We start from the raw sequence: 16,313 nt of genomic DNA, 5'->3' as shown, positions 1-16,313 counted from the left end.
CCTGACAAATTTATTCTGAAAGGCAGTGGGCTTAACAGGGTAGGAGTGGCATCAGGTCATATCCCTAACCATATCAGAGCTGACTGTCTGCAGCCTCTTCCATTATCCATCTGTCAAAAAAGTAAGAGTCCTCAGTTGCTTGAGAGACAGATACAAAGCTGCTAATTTCACCAGCAGTAGCAACTAGCAGTGGAAGGACTTTTCCCAGACCCTTCCTGAGGACTTCACTACCTTACTTTGCCTTAACTCTACTGTGCTGTCCCAAATGATGTTTCAGCTTTGTGCAGCCTGCAGAAAGAGGAACGTGCTTGTTATAAGATGGTTTAGAGAAACATTAAAAACTGGACCTGAGCAAGTTTGGTTTTTTTTTTTCAGAAACCGACCATTTAGCCGCTTCTTGGCCCACCACAACGTACCTACTACTGACTATGTTAAATGGTCAGCAGGACTGACAATGCCTCCACCATCATAATCCTGGGAGCTTGTTCAGGGAATGGTCCATGGGCAGGAGCAGATGCCACGAGGTTCTGACCTCAGACATCAGGTTCCTTCAGGCAGACTGTGTGCCAGGAGCAGAGAGGGGTCAAAACCAGCTTCTAGCTGCTGAGGGGAGTCTTGCCAGGAATGACAAGTGAATATGTAGCAGCAGCTTCCAAGGAGCATGCCAACAAATGGGTCTGAATACCAATGACTTCCAGGGTTAGTGACTCACTCCAAGTGATGGGCATCCTGGCGTGAACAGCTGTGGCACTAACACCGGGAAGCCAGTGACTGCCTGTGGGACTGAGCACTTGGTTCGGATTTAGGCGGCAGCTGCAATCACTGTGCTGAGGATAACCACACCGTTTGTTTCCGTTGACGTGTTAAAGCAATCTTCTGTCACTAATCACGCTCCCGGGGCGGTTGCAGGAACCCAGTGCCACCGTGTGGCACTTTGGCCGGGAAGCCACGCTGGTAACTCCCCTGGATACGTGCCAGATGGACAGAGGTCCCCACGGCTCTGCCACTGTATAGGGGGGAGGAAGGGAAGGTCATCCTGGCCTCCACCCTCTTCTGCTGCCAGCTCCCCTCTACCCAGCTGAATCTGAACTTCCAGAGGCAGCTGGGTCCACACCCTCTGTCCGTTTGGTCCTGCCAAGGTGCACCCCTATCCTCACCAGTCCCTCTGGATCCTGATGTGGCCTCCAGAGAGACAGATGTGTTACAATGCGCTCTCCTGGCAGAGGGTAATGAGTAGCATTTCCCTAGAGGCAACACAGCTCGAACTGTTAGCCCGTTGTTAGTCTTTAGCATGCTGCCCAAGAGAAGCAGAAACCACTTAAATGTTACTTATTCTTCCTAAATTTGTTCTTGGAAACAGCTGAGGAATTATTGTTGAAATATTTCAAAAAACCCTACCTAAGGCAGAGGCAAGTATGGCAAATATCAGCTTGAGCAATTCTGCGTAGTGATAAACTAATGAAAACAGGGCTAATGGCAAATATTAAGCAACGTTAGCCACAGGCAGTTTTACTAGCTCCAGCAGTAATAGGTGGTGGTTTTTTCCATAAATACTGCATTGAAGTGCTGTATCTCTCACTCTGCTTTTTTTCAGCTAGCAGCAAAACCCAAAGCAAACTTTTCTGTATGCACAACCCTAACTGAAAGCAAAGTAAATTAAATGAATTCTAAGGAGCACCAGTAATAGCTACTAGTTATTTTGCAGTAAAAATAACAATATTTTATCAGGTTTTAACTATGTTTTCCTGCTGTTTGCAATTGCAAGAAACTTCTTCCAGTAACAGCACAGTATTTCCCATGTAATTATTCAGCAGGCCCCAAATGAGCAATATATAAAAGACATGCTAAACAAAACTATTGAAATGTAATTGTGCTGCAGAGAAACAGATATAAAGGAGGGGCTATTTCAATTTCCCTTTGGTGACTCTGACTTAATCTCACTCCTAGTGAAACTCTTTTGCAAGGGTTTCAATTTAATAATTTTCACTGTCATTGACAAATGGAAATCGAGATATGGTGGTGAATAGCACTGAACAATTTATAGGGAACATACTATATGCATTTAGCTTCTTTTATAATTTATAAAAATAATCTGTAATTTTTTGAGTCCATTCATTACCTGAAACAAATATTTATATCATTTATACAAAACCCTGCATCTCTGGATGCAAGTACCCTGAATTTGCAACTAAACGTTTTAGGTGAGATATTTTATTAAGTTTATCTAGAATAGTTATATTCTAATATTTTTGGGAAAGTTAAAGTTTTACAAAAAAATTTAAAGGCTGATTCTTCAGCTGGCCTCACTCCAGTGTCTGGATTAATGGTACACTTCATGTGCCCTTATGTTTTATCAAAGAGTGTTTTCCTAAATATCAAAGAGTGTTTTCCTCATGCAGCTATCCAGGAACAAAATTCCTAGCTGCAGAAAAAGCAAAGCAAAGATTGCTGCTGTTGAGCCTGTACTGATGTGTTCCCAGCTGGGGCCACAGAGCTGCTCACTCAGAGCTCTCCCTTTGCAGAAGACATGAAGGTCTCATAGCACAGGAGACACTTTGAGTGCATGGTCTGGCTGCAGATGGGGTCTTTTTTCTTCAGTGATTTGGGAGTTAGTAATATCAGAATTACCATATTGGGGGATATTCAAATCTGTCTTTTTCTTTAACACCGTAACAAAAAAGAATTTCTTTGGTTGCTGCTGAACAGAAATACTGAGAAAAAAAATGTGTGAGTGTTGAAAGGTTTTGTGTTGACAGAGTATTTCCCAAGTTGAAAAAAAAAAATTAATTCTGTTTTATTGAATTTTCCTCAAACACTAGTTAAATGTCAGTTCAGCCCCAAACTATATTTCTCCTTCATGGTACCCTGCTTTATTCAGAAGCCAAATGATCTTATTGTCTCTCCTGGTGAGCCCACACAACATGAGAGAATGGAGACTTATGCAACTCCCATGTGGGAACACGCTGATGGAGTAGCAGCTTTTTATACCAAAATCATTCTTACAGAACTTGCCCATCCATTTCTAATTAGAAGTAGGAAAAATTTAATGAAACAAAACCATGAATATTTTAAAGACAATAGCCTGCTGCTAAAGTATTTCAATTCAGCTTTTCTGTTTCTCATTTTTTGCCTACCCTCCAGCCTTTGCCAGTGCCTCTCTTAGGGGACTTGGAGATGCACAAATTGTAGTCTCCCCTCCAAGCATTGGCTATGATTTCCTCTCAGCCAGCTGTGGTCAAAGACTTGCTGGGGATAAAAGCTCCTTCTTGTGGAACAGTATTTGTGAGGTCTTGCCAGAACAACTAGACTTATCCCTCACCACTCCATAGTCACTGGCATGGATTTTGAGTGAGTCATCACTGCCAAAATAATTCTAAATAGCAGCTTACATCTACAGCTGCACAAGTTATTTTCAACTTCAGTGACAGTGCCATAGTTTTGCCCCTAATTTTATTAATCATTTCCATGGTAAATACTATGCAGTATGGCTAAGGCTTGCAATAATGATCAAGTGTTGTTTTCATAGGTGATATTAATATTTAAGGCTGAAACTCTAAGTACAAAGATGTGCTAGACATCTCGAGGCACAGATAGTGGCTAGCTTGATCTATTAACTTGGCTCAATATGGTAGGTACCCAGCTTCCACAGAAATTACACAAGTTAGGTACTTAGTCTGCTTAGTTGTTTTGATACACACTCCTCACTGTGTATGTACATCAGCACGTCTCTAGGTACTTTTAAAACCTACTCCATTAAAGCATAAATTTCCTTACAACCACTTGAACTTTGTTTGTGCTAAGACTACATAGCCTGAAGGATATGCAGGCATCTCTCTGCTCCTTCACCCATTGAAAGTCATATGGAATTTTATATATATATATATATATATATATATATATATAAATCTGTAGCCTTCAGAATTTGAGCTGTTGTGCGTGAATCAGACCAGAAACTGGAGCCTCTTTATTAGACTATATCTGCATTTTTTTCAGTTAAAGAAAGCAGACTACCAAAATGACTGTAGTATTCTGACACACTAGCAGAAAATTAGCTGGAATGTACAGAAATATAGAGTTATAAATAAAAGTCAATGAAGAAAGAAGATTCTATTAAACACCAAAGTGATCATGAGCAGTAACAGTTACTTGCTTTAGGCTCTTTGAACTGCATTTTCCTATTCTTGCTTCGATCTGTTAATTTAAAACAAGTGTGCATTTTCTCCACTTGATTTTTTTTAGCTATAATGGTTGCCATGGTTATCACAAAGACAATTTAAATGTAAGAAATGCACAAAATTGATTTTTAGTGGTTCATTCTGGAATATACTTAAAACTCTTGAAGCCTGTGGACAACGGATCTGGTTAATGAAAGCTCTCTGCTGAGTCACGTTGCATAGGTTTGTTCACATGGACAGTTAAGACTCTAATGGTTTGAGTACATTCCTGAGAGATGGAAACCCTTACACTGGCTATGTGTTTTACACCAAAGAGGAACTGTGTGTTGCAACCCAACAAACAAAAGAGGAGATATAATCCTGGGAAGGTGCACGCTTTACTTACATCTCTTTTAGGATTTGCCCTTAACTGGTGGTCCCAGCTGCCCCTGTGCAGACCCTGCTAGGGGTGATTGCCCCTCCTCCTCCTCCCCCGCCTGCCTCCAGCTCTGCCCCATAGCCCTCCAAGCCTGCGCTCACGGGCAGCACAGGCAGCAGGACTTTCAGAGGTCTTACATTGCCATGGGGAACAGGCCAACTGAAATCATCCCCACCATGGGTATCCCCTGTTACAGCTCTCTAACCTCATCCCTGATTGCTGTCTTTGCTTTTATTTTTTGTTAACAAAACCCATTAAGCTGGGAATGCTGAAATCCCTGCTGAGCCTTTTGCTTTTCCAGAACTGCCACATACAGCCTGGCACAGTTGTAATGAAAGTTTCAGAAACACAAAATCAAGCCAATGTAGTAAACACCCATGGGAAATGATCACTGGCATCTATAAAGTTTAACATTATCGTCTGTCCTGTCTCCATCTGAAATGATGTAAATTTGTCTTCGCTAAATGTATTAGCAGAGATGGGGGATAACCCTTGCTAATACACAGACTGTAAATACACTATAGCCTGCCTGCATCTGAGCAGAACAAAGGAAATGAAGAAGTAAATTAAGAGGAAAGGAAGAGAAAGAGAAAAGAAAAAAAAGTTTTCCTTTTCTATTCAGGGTTTTTTTTCTCTCTCAAGCCCAAAGTAGAGACTGTACTACAAAATCATTTTCCATGCATCTTGCTGGAGGTGTCATCAGATAAATTCCAACTTTTAGACCAAACTAAGGATTTATGCAGGCAAGACCTTCTCACTTAACTCTGTGTTTCAGCCTCCCCTGTGCTCTGGCAGTGATAACTAAAGCCAATTGGGGTTTGGAACTATGCTTATTCACAGCATAATCTGAAGATTGCTCAAGAACAGTTATTTTGTTTATTTTGCTTTTGGGGAAGATAAAGATAAGGGAGAATTTTCCACTGGGGAAAAATCCAACATACAGATGCAGACCAAGCTGACATTAACTGCTAGCAAAGTTTCAGCTCAATCTATGGGAGCAGTAGCCCCTCGGGACTCCCGTGGGACCTGTTTCCCCAAGAGAGGACACCTCTGGAGACACAGTGTGTGGGCTACAGTGGTCAATCTGAGGAGTCGTGTGATTCACAGCGGTGGCCTGAGCACAGGCAGAGGCTCCAGGGCGCTGTAGGAGGTGTAACTGAGGCCAGCAAGACTCGTATGATCATTTCCATTGCAGGTGTAAAGATGAAACTTCCCGAACTCAAAAAAATTTTGTGTCTTTGGATTATTTCATGCTGACTTTGTTTTGTAGCCCCCCAAAAAAATCAACAAGAAAACACTGAGTTCCCAGAAAGAACATTTTTTTCTTTTTGTCCTGATTTTCTCTCATATCAGTTGCTTCCTCTCTTCTTGTCCTACACCTGCAAAACTTTGTGCGAGTTTATAGGCTTTCTAAGGAATATACGAATCCATGTTACAGCACAGTAATGCTTTTCTCTTGGCTGGAGCTTAGAAAAGCTATGAGAAAATAAAAGGAAAAAGAAAAAAAAAAAACAACCCAGAAAAAAAACCCAGCTGAATTTACCCAAGTATTGAGCCAATCTCAAAAGGGAGAACGAGATACATTAAGCTTAACAAAAATCCAGGTGTATGGAACAAGCATATAGTGCCTTTATTGAAACCCCAAAATATTCTAATTGCTACAAAATGCTAACAGCAGAACCACTGCTTCCTTAAGTGAACATTTTACTAAATCACAGTCATTTAATTTCCTCTCATGCATTTCAATAGCAAGCATCGCCTGAAAATAAAGCACTAAAAGAAACGTGAAGATTCTGTTTACCCAAAAAAGATTTGTTTTGACAATTAGTCTTTTCAAAATGATATTTTAAAATATCATCCATCAGCTAAGCACAGAGAAAGCACATAATTTGGCACTAATTTGCCTCTAGCTTGGAATTGAGTGCACATTTCAGGAAAGTGTTTTGAGTAACCTTAGTAAGGGAGTTTAAAGGAGCTCCTCATGTGACTAAGGGGATGGAAAGATCTGGCACCTTGGGAATCCCAGGGATGCAATACCCCTATATTTCTAATAAGAGCAACTTCATTAGTGCACTTTTGAAAGAACTGTAAGTGATTAACTGGTAATTAACCAGTGGAATTGATTTTGATTTCAGACCATCAGCCCACACATTTTTAGGGCCATTTGACTTAGGGACAGATAACTTGTCTGCAATTTGGAAAAGTAGAACTGTGGAACAGAATAAGATGTTTTGCCTAGAATGATTCTGGAAGGTTTCAGTTAGTTATCTATGTCTGATATGACCTTCATGAATTAGAAACCTATTTGATTTCATTTTATTCCTCTGAGTGTGCAATTGCAATATCCCTGATCTTTATTCTAAAACACCAGACTGGCCCTCAATGTAAACTTGATTCCCAGCCTGCCTACAAATCTCCTCTGGATAAATCGTGCTTTCTAAAGGACAATCCTATTTCTTATCTTTCGTCCTTACCAAAAAAAGGTGTGGTAGTAACCCTCTCCCATAGAGCCATTAAGGTTTGGGATCTGTTCAGACATTGTAATGACAGACACCACCAATTCATTAAGGCCAAGCATTAAGTATTCAGTTAATGGGACTTTTCAGTGATTTCAGTACAGGCATGGGTTGGCATTTGCTGTTTGCTAACTGGTCTTCCATCTCCTCTGTCCACAAAACCTTAAAGATTGAGCTGGCCCTGCTTTATTAAGAAAAGCGAGTTATTAATGTATGGGGAAATGTATGCCCTGTAGAACACTGGCACAGACAACATGAACACTGACAGATTAAAGGGAAAAGCTTTTGAGGCATCAAGTTTGTATTTGGGCTGAAACTGCAGGTCCACAGAAAGGAAAGGCCAAATTCCCAAATAATTTCAAAAGAGCACCTTTTTCATCTCAGAGGTCAAATTCAGTGCTCCAATGAATTTAGAAAATTCACAGTGCTGCTGTACAGAAGACTGGTAAAACTCTAGCAAAAGCATAGGAAAGGTAAGTGTGAAACAGCACAGATGTCTTGGCTGTGCAAGACCTATAGCAGTATAACTTATATTTCAGCAATATAAAAATATATTTAATCAAACCTACAGAAAACTATTTTATGAAGGAATGCTGTGTTGTGTTCTGACTGTTCTTCAGATGAGTATTTTGCTTCCATAGGTCACATCCACACACAAGAGGCAATTGTTTTTGTTCAACCCTTACCCAAACTCTTTCCCATCCATTGTAACAAGAAACGAAAACTTCCCTCTTTTAGATTTAGAGAAGGTTTTTTTGCATCTCCTGACTAGGAGTCAATCTGATCAATTATGTCAGGCTGCTTCAAGGACAGTGATGCACATGTGACAGCCACAGAAACCATCCCCATTTCCTGGAAGCCTGGCATTGTTTCCTCAGCCTCTTCATTCTCACTCTACCATTTCCCAAGCTTTCTTACAAATGTGGGTGTCTCAAATATCTTGTTAAAGGACAAACCTTATAGATCCAAATTTATCTTAATTTTCTGTAAACAGTCCTTCCCACTGTCTGTGTTTGCTGCTCTGCTGGGCTATGTAATCTCATGGCAGGCCCTGAAGTGCTTCAGCTCCATTAGAAAGCGTTCAGTCATGCACAGGATTTGGGGATGAAGTACTCGCTGAAGTCTCTCCTACTCCTTCACAAAAAGAAAAAAAAAAACAACCAAGAAAAAAACCACAGTGCCTGATCATCTGCTTGCACAGCCTTATCATGAGCTATTTTAGGGCAGTGTCATTCACCTAAAGCAATCAATGATCCACTGGGCAAATTTGGCTGCCCAAGTATTTCTGTACATGACTCTGAATATTATATTCACGTTATAAGTAAAACTCTTTCTTTTAATATTGGCCTTTATATTGTGACTTCTGTTCACCTTTGTTTCAAAACTGCTCCTTGGTTCAAAACTGCTCCTTGGTTCAGGTAGGAAATTGCTTTTTCACAGCAGCACCCTGAGGCACACCAAAGCAACAAGGAAATTCAGCCCAGCATGCTCCTCTCTGCACTCCTTGCTTGCCCATAGAAGTCAACAAAGTGCTGTGGCCAGGGGGCCAGCTGAGTTGAACCACCTGCAGCAATGTTCAGATTTAGGGTAGTGCTGGTGCCAAAAGGCTGCAATGTTTTTCTAAATGTCCTTGAGCACCCAAAGTTTTGCCACGATTACTTGAAGGCTGTAGGGCCATCTAGCATTCTCAGAGCACCACGGTTGCTCTTCTCACCACAGGTGATTGACCCCAGCAAAGAGCCCACGCTCCCAAAGCATCAAGGTAGCAGGCTCATGTACTGGGTAAAGCAGAAATAATTTTGTTGGCCTAGCCAGACAAACAGTGCTATGAACTTGCTTGGTAAATCCTTTTATGATGCATGCTCCATAAACATTTAACAGTTAAGAAGTTTTCTAAGAGATTAATTTCCCAAAAAGAATATACAGACTTTGTTCTGTGTACATTTTGGGGCAACAAACAATGAAAATTAAATCACAGAAGTTTTACTAATTCCCATTCTTCCTACAAAACAAAACCACCACAGAAATAAAAGATCACCAAAGTAATGTTCTTATACAAATACTTTCATTAATCAAAAAGATCATTTTTGTGCTTAGCAAACACCCAAATAATACGGAGTAGGTATGTTTACATACTAAACAGGAATCCCATCTGTGTTTAGGGTCCAGAGAGGATCTAGCAGCTGTACACTGTTGATGAAAGGATGAAAGAATCTGGGCATAGAATGAACATCTCTAACACAGGAAATAAGATTTATGTGTGAAAATCAAAGCCACACTCTTGTTCTTTTCAGCAAACTGCATTTGTGGGACAAAATATATCCTAATACTTAGTTCACACAGAATCCAGTAGTTTTCTACACATATACATGGTGGCCTCCTTACATAAACTCCAGTGAGGAACATTAACACAGAATAATAGGAGTAATGGATTTCTAGTCTTAGTACTGAATCACTAATACTGAAGGAAATCAGTGCAGTGCAATTTATTTTTCAAATACATTTCAGTGGTGTCAGCAAACACCATCCCAAACCCATCATGAATTTTTCTGCCCAAGCCTGCATGGGGGAGGACAACATCTATTTTCATTTCACGTACAATTCTTAAAAACACCACTGTCATTAAATTATTCAGAAATATTCAATCTTGGAGCAATAGGCATGGTCCCTTCCTCTGGCACATGGCTTCCAGGTAAGCATTAATGGAGAAGGCATCTTCTTCAGAAGAAACATACTTCTACTGCTTTCCCAGCTTCTACTGAGGCTACCAACACCAGCGATCAGCCATTCCAGCTTCTTTCCGTTCCTCTGGCTCCTCCTGTCTCTCCTGTTGGGAGGTGTCACAAGGATGTATGTCTCTAGATCCTTGGCATTCCCAGGGAACTGCCACTTGGCAGCTTCCAGCTCTCGTCTAGGGGCTCTCACAAAGATCCCCACACTGTACCTCTTGGGAAAGCCCAGCTAGTACTAAGAAAGACCCCAGTAGGTGACCTCCTTCGACAGTTTTTGAAGGTGTCTGACTTTCTTGCTTTTTTTTTTTTTCCCTTCTGTCTTTATTAACTTCACCGTCTAATTAGGTCCCACGAAGATGCATCTCCTCATTTTACTTAAAAGGTTCATTGACCCTCTGGCGTACTGTTATAACCCAGTAACCTGTGAGTACAGTAATTAGGACATTATAAAACATTGAGTTGATCTGTACATGTTTCACATTCGGAGGAAGAGACGTGTGCTGTGTTGCAAAGAGAACTGGCTGAAGCAAGACAAGCCCAAAGTGAAGCACAAATTAATATTTGAAGAAAGAAAGTGGGGATTCTTCACGGGAAGAAGAGAATGATTGGAGCAACAAACTTCAAAGAGAGATGATAAGGGTAGCACCGAATTTGCTTCAGGAAAGCTCCAGGAGCAGGAAGTAATAAAAAGCAAGCAGAAGACAGGAGAGGGAAGGGCAGCAATCACTCACCGACTTTTGTAACACATTCCTCCTCCATCAGACTAACGGTAATAGATCATGTGATAAGACACTAGTCAAGAATCAGATCTTTTCACATGCTGCTCCTAGTGTGACCCGTGACATGAAGACGGACCCAGATTGTGTGCACTGCATTCACACATACAGCTATAGAACTCCACAAGCGCGTTCATGTAAATTCAACAGGCACAACTTAACCATCAAGAAAATCACAGCACCTTTCTTAAAGTGTTTTTCTTGTGAGGAAAATCAGCTCATTTAATTCTTATTTACTATTAAGTTGTTTTTCAGCCAATAAAAGAAGTAGAATGTACCAAAATATCTGACAACACCAACAGAGAGATGAAAGTGCAGATACTGCGAGTGCAAAGCAGGATTTCAAGCACTTCTTTCAGACATCCCTGAAAGTAACGGTTTATGAACCACATCCTTGGCTTTTTAATCAGCACAGGTATACTGCCTTCAACAGGATAACACTGATAAATATACATGTACTTAATATATATGCTAATAATATGTATAATGCACATGCTAAATATACATATACATGCACAACATAATACACTAAAACAAGCATATCATGATTAATCTATGTCAAAGTAGAAAACGCATTAAGCGTGTACATGGAACTGTACCTAATTGTACCAATGGAGAATGTAGTTCATTAAATTGTTAGATTTAATGACGAGATTGTTAACAATCATCCTGGATTATCTCTTCAGCTTTTCCTCTTACATCATTTTTAATTTCCTTGGCAGTTAATCCTGTTATAGAGGAGGTTTTGAGCAAACACTTTAATTTTTTGCATTTTCTAAGTGGTATATGATGTGAATTGATTTCCATTATATTCTTTTTCCCTTGTGCCCCTTTGCCGATTAAGCTCTGCAATAATATTATGTAATGGAGCCTACGCATCACCCTTCCCTCTTTTATAAAACAGTCACATCACACCACATACTTTTACAGGCACCTCAGAAAAATGCCTTGCTGGTTCTAAAACCCACACACCATTCTTTTTTTTTTCTTTTTTTTTTTTTTTTCCCCACAGAGATCCTGATCTGCTTCTTCAACATCAGTTATTTATCCTTGTAGCAGCCTGAAAAAATAGGCAACGTTAGTCTCTCTTGTAAATCCCGAATAAGCAATGTTAACGATTACAGTTTACAAAACCGTTACTGCAGGAGACACCTCAAAGTTCATCAATGAAATAAAGTGCGCCTTAAAGTCTAGTGCTATTCCTATTAATCAAAGCTTTTCCACTTTGTAGAAGCAGGCACACTTTGAGAGCATGTGTGTCTGGGGAACTCGGCTTGCTGTAATTCCAGAAACGTTTGTCTTCCCTGCAGAATCATGTAGCCAAAGGGAATTGATCAGGTATGACAGGACCTGCAGTGAAAGGCTGGAATCGAATCCACCGACTTTGGGTGCACACCTTAAACCTTGCCAGCAGGGTGCCTGTGAAGCTGGTCCCTTAAAGCAAAGCCCTTCATTTCACGTTTGGCAGGTAGAAAGAGGAAAGGTCATGGTGATGCACAGACAAACCTTAATGAAAGTTCAAAGACCTTTCTTCCTCTTCTTTATTTTTTTTTAATTTTCCATTATATTAGAAGACATGGTATGACACCATTAACATTCACAGTGCGCCTAATGGTTTGAAAGGAAGGGGTTTCTGGAAGAAACGGCTATCCCAGTTTTACCGATAGGCGAATGGTATCTGACTAGCCACTATGTTCTTTCTCTCAAATATCATCTTTATCAACCACCCTTTGCTTTTACACATGGTAGGAAAAACTTTTTCTCTAGATGGTGATCATGTGATCCAGGTAAGTGTGGGATGATAATTTTGGCTTTTTTTTTTTTTTTTGGTTTAAAATGTAGCTCACGCCAACGATAAACAAGCCTCAAAAGACACATTTCAAACAAAGACAATGTTTGTGTGGATACCAGGACTCCATCTCTCTCCAGCAGGCTGCCACCCAGCCTTTCCACAATCAGTGTAAGAACTCACATCTGTTTCCATTTTGTTTCCATATTTTCCTTTTTGTGAACTAAAAAGGGTCACAGGAAGATTTAGAAAAAGCTTCCTAAAAAAAATTACGCAATACAAGACATTTTCTCTGCTTATCCAGATCTGACCTCAAACACTGCAAATCTTGCAAACAATTGAACTATAGGAGCCAATGCTTGTCTAAGCTGTCAGAAAAGATTGGGAAGCACACGCAGAGGAGTGAGGGCACTTGGAAGCATGTCTGAGGGCTTAAATAAGGAATAGGAGAACTGTTTGGGTCTCTGAAGGAGATAGCACAGAGAAGAAAAGAACAGAGAAGACAGCATAAATAATGTTTCAAAGCTGAAAGTGTCATAATCAGGTCAAAAGGAAAAAAAAAAAGATGGCTTTAGCAACCTTTGTGCATATAGCTTGAAGGGAGATCAGAGAGTGTGTTGTTGTCATAGAACAGGAAGGATGTAAAGGGGTCTGTCTGGAAAAGGAGATTTAAAATTCTTTCAGTCTGAGTTTTCTCACTGTAGCATTCGGAGCTTCAATGTTCTAGCCTTACTTCAGAGCATCATTCTAAAAATACAAGCAGCTTTTACAACTATTTCTGCTCCTCCTTTGTTTCCGAACCCACATTTCACAGTTTAAAAAGTCATTTGTAGTGGATGAAAAGACTACAGCTGTATTTACAACAGCTGGGTTGTTGGTCCATTTAAACAGCAGGTGCAACAAAAAAGCTATCCTTGAGTTTCTATTCTCCATTAGCCTTGCCAGCAAACATAATCTGTACCAGTTTAGGAAAACATCCCATTTTATCTGGCTGTGAGTAAAGGAGGAGAGCAACAGGTAGCAACAACCTTGTATCTCTCTTAGTTCAGGATTTGTGCCAGCTGCTTTGTTTGTACTTAGGCTTGGTTTTCTGGCATTTTCCCCTAATCATCTATCTCTATTAACACACACACATTATGAGAGGAATACAAGGTTAGGTTTAAGAAGCCAGCTACTCAAATGCACTGGAACACCAGGATTCAGGTTGTCTTCAAAAATTAGTATGAGTGGGCATAGAACTGAAGCAACATCTTTCAGAGCCACCCTGGTATATAGTCTCCCTGGCTAAAAGTAACTGCTGTTTATACTCTATATAGACCAGCTACTGCCAGGGCAAGAACTGTGGTTGGCTAGTGGGCTTGGCACGTATTTGCTGGCAATAGAGAAACACACATACGGCATTGTGCTGCGTTCCTCTGGGAGAAGGGTGTTCAGCATCCTCATGTCTCTACCGTTCACCCTCCTGCTGCTTTCCAGGTTACTCATTTTCTCTCCTTCCTTGTACACCTGCCCTGGCACCTGCCCCCTCCCTGCTCTGCTCCCATACCCAGCCTGCTCTGGCTTGTGTTTTCGCTGTGGTGCTATCCCACTGGGGTGCTGCTGGTTCACCTCCCGGGTCTCCCTCTGCTCCCCCCACCCTGGTATCCCTGTCCTGTGTTGTGCCCCTTCTTTACGTTTTCTGATCACTAAGGCTTCCACACCAGTCTCTGAGAGCTCCCCATTTCTGAACTATATTTCTGACCCTGTCCCCTTTCTCCCCTACCTTGTCCCTGGCAATAATGGACACTCTTCCGACACTACACTTTCAGGGCAAACAAAATATTTTTTTCCTTAATTTTATTCTTGGAAATAGCACTCTCAGCAGAAATAGAGAAAAAGTCTTGAAAGGAAAAGGCTGCTCTTAAAGTCATTTGTCCTTGCACTGATGGCTTGCCTAGAAGATCCCATCCAGTCCCATGTTGCTCAGAAAATCCTGATACTGTTTAAGTCAGATCATCAATAAAAAAAAAAAAAAAGAAAGAAAAGAAATCCAACTGGAGCACACTACTAGTTGAAATTCACCCTGCAGCAAATGTTCTTGAGTGAGCTTTTTCATAGCCCCTGTGGTCAACAGTAAACAGTAAACAGTAAACCATGGACTCTGACCACAGATGAATTTCATGACAGGTGATTTTTTTTTTAAAAAGGAAGCACGAACTTCTGTTTGTTCAGCATGTCTACAGTCTCACTTCTGGGAGCCAGCATAGTCATACCAATATATCACTGTCACTGTTTGAAAAACAGACCCAAATTTATGGCAGGCACAGAGCCCTAAAATAAACATATAACAAACAGTTCTGGAAGCAGTAGAAGCAGCAAAGCCTGATTTATTACAGATGAATTATGGCTGAATTTGCTAAGAAAGCACTGACCAGTGCTTTTCCCTTGGTTGAAACAGTCAAAACACCCATTTCACATGTGGCCAGCCTAGTGCAACTGGGCATGAGCTCATGTCAGTCTGTCCCTTACTGGTCCCCCTGTTTTACCCAGTCACCTACCACCTTCAAACCTGTCAGGAAATGGTGTATCTAAAAGTCCTCTAGCTCCATGTCTTAATTCAGCACACCAGCCTGGAAGTTATTGGAGGAATTATATGTATATGTGCATTCTCTTCACACAGAAGACAGTGGAAACAATAAATCTTAGAGCTATGCAGGAAACTGGAGATTTTTTTTGTCGTTTTCCAAGCCCTGACACAATTCTGCTTTCCTAAACATGTCTATAATATCCATTGATTCTGTAGATAATACTTGAGCTATTTCTAGGTTGTAGAAATATAAAATTCGAATTATAACATAAGGGATCTTCAAATATCCTAGTGCAAACTAATTGTTTATACAGGCATGTGTCAAAGCCAGCTTTTGATGCCATTGACTGCTAATACATGTTTATATAGCAGAGGCACACCCGCTGTGCTTGGGGGCACTTACATTGGAAGCTGCTGGGTCTAGCAATTAAAGGTCTTTCAACTTGGTTTTCACTTTATTCCTTAGATGTCTTAGTGAGAATATCCAATGTAAAAATTTCTGGTACATCTATGATATGATTTCTCCAGACCACAGGAGGTATCTGCAAAATTGTGGCACATCCCCATAAGTACAGTTTACACTATGGAGAACAAACAATTCCACAAGTCAATGGCAGCAAAGACAAAGACCTCCTAATGTGAAATTACTGGGGAAATAAGCAAGGGGAAAATAAAGAAATGATAATACAGATGAAATAACCCCAGATTGCTGAATAACCTACAGCAATCTTCACACCCCTCAGAAATGCAAATGGTTCTTTGAATGAATGTGGTCATGTAGGATATCTATTGATGTTCTACCAGCCTGTGTGAATACAGATTTCAGCCCTGTGAAGACTGTGTTCTTTCAGGGCACTCAGCAACATCCTTGAATACTTGTTCTGTTCGTCCTGTCCTATCCAATCCTATCCTATCCTATCCTATCCTATCCTATCCTATCCTATCCTATCCTATCCTATCCTATCCTATCCTATCCTATTCCTTCTTACATTATGGTTATCATTGTCTGTTGACAAAAATCTTTCAGCTGAATGTTACATAACATGACTCAAAATTGTTACATACAGTATTCACAAATTTTCAACAATTATTTTATTCTCCAGAGAATATTCTCCTGAAAATATGAACTTATAAATATATATCCACTAATTTATATATTTAAAAAATAAGGATAGTTTTACTAAATACAGGGTAAGTCCTTACATTCCTGAAGTGACAAGGGGACTTGATTAGACAGAAGCTAGCTCTCAGAGTTGGGGCTGTTCTCCAAAGTCAGCATCGCTGCAGCCATTCCTATGGCCAGAAAATCCCAGCTGGTATGTTTTGGTGAATTTTTGTAGA

The sequence above is a fragment of the Falco rusticolus genome, chromosome 2, assembly GCF_015220075.1.
Source record: "Falco rusticolus isolate bFalRus1 chromosome 2, bFalRus1.pri, whole genome shotgun sequence".
NCBI lineage: Eukaryota > Metazoa > Chordata > Aves > Falconiformes > Falconidae > Falco > Falco rusticolus.
The sequence above is the reverse complement of the archived record's forward strand: the minus strand, read 5'-3'. Positions refer to the sequence as shown.